The 1484-nt window shown below is 61.7% G+C and overlaps 1 pseudogene; it reads left to right on the top strand.

Annotated features, from left to right (window-relative positions):
- The first annotated feature begins 200 nt into the window (after nt 1-200).
- LOC133762219 (C-terminal-binding protein 2-like) lies at nt 201-1247 on the top strand (annotated as a pseudogene).
- Nucleotides 1248-1484: the final 237 nt, after the last annotated feature.

Genomic DNA, 1484 nt, shown 5'->3' with positions numbered 1-1484 from the left:
TAAAGAGCGTGGAGTAGCGTGGAGCAGGCACCCCCGGGATTTCATCACCTTAGCTGGCTCTGGACCAAGGCAGCCGTATTCCCTTAGGAAGTCGGACCGCCCATCGCGGGAGCTACAGCGTTTGCGGACAGGTGCACACCGACTGGGTGCGCAGGCATCGCGCGAGCGAACTCCTGCGAGTTCCCCTGGGTTCTTGTAGCATGGCCCTTGCCACTGAGCACAGGTCCAGGGCCGGCGGCTGGACAGTTTGTGAAGATGTCCGCCCCCAGGTGCCCAGCAGCCCCGCTGCACAGCAGAGACCGCACCATGGAGACGCCCATCCTTGCCCGGCCCCCGTGGCTTTGAGACGCACGGTCCACGCGGGAGATCCACGGGAAGATGCAGAACGAGGCCGCGGGCGCCATGATGTACCACGCCGTCACCCTCACCTGGGAGAACTTCCAGGTCCAGCGAGCGAGCGTGAGGCTCGAACGTGGCTCCGACGACGTGGACTCCAAGGCCGCCGGCTCGCTCCGGGGACCGCCGTGCGCAACCTCCCGTCTGCAGCCGTGGGAGAGACGGCCGATTCCACCGTGGGCCACATGCTCAACCTGCGCAGGTTGAGGCGCAGTGGGAAGGCACGCGGGTGCAGAGCGAGGAGCTGATCCGCGAGCTGGCCTAGGGGCCGCCCGCGTCCAGGGGGAGAGGCTGGGCCTCAAGGGCTCTGGTCGCTGGAGGCAGCAGCTGCGGCTCATGCCAAGGCCTTTGGATTCAGCATCGTATTTTGCGACCCCTGCTTGCGGGGTGGGATAGAGCAGTCCCTGGGCATGCAGAGGGACCACACCCTGCAGGACCTGCTGCCCCGGAGCGGCTGCTTCTCCTTGCACTGCAGTCTCAGCGAACAGGACCACCACCTGACGAGGCAAGGGGCGTTCCTGGTGGATAAGAAAGCCTTGGGCCTGAGGGCAGGATCTGTCCAGGATCTGCTGAAAGACTCCCCGAACCTCACCTGCCCTCCGCACTCTGCCCCTGCGTGGTGCTGGGAGCAAGCCCAGCTGGAGATGAGGGAGGCAGCCCCAACTGAGATAAAGCAGAAGAAACTGTATCCACAAGGAATTCTTTGTCACATCAGCTCCTTGCTCTGGAATGGATCAGCAAGCAATTCATCCGCAGCTCAATGGTGCCGCGTACAGACACTGGCCAGGCACCCTGGGCCAGGCTCTGCAGGAATTCCTGCAGCCAAGGAAGAGAGCAGAAGCAACGCATGACTCACAACCTTCACATGGTGGCTTCCTCATCCAGCCGGCCCAGAGAACGCGGGGACCATCGACAGCACCCCAACGAGCAATAGCGTAGAATGCAGAACGGTGATCACCCAGACACCAAGAGACAGTGAAAGAGAGATGAACTAAGAGAAAAGAAATTGGAGTCTTCTCAACTGATGCTGGACATGGGCATCATTGAGGGTCCAGTGTTAAGACCCCAAGAGCTAGAAGACTAAAGAG

The sequence above is a fragment of the Lepus europaeus genome, chromosome 6 (assembly GCF_033115175.1).
Source record: "Lepus europaeus isolate LE1 chromosome 6, mLepTim1.pri, whole genome shotgun sequence".
NCBI lineage: Eukaryota > Metazoa > Chordata > Mammalia > Lagomorpha > Leporidae > Lepus > Lepus europaeus.
The sequence above is the reverse complement of the archived record's forward strand: the minus strand, read 5'-3'. Positions and strand labels throughout refer to the sequence as shown.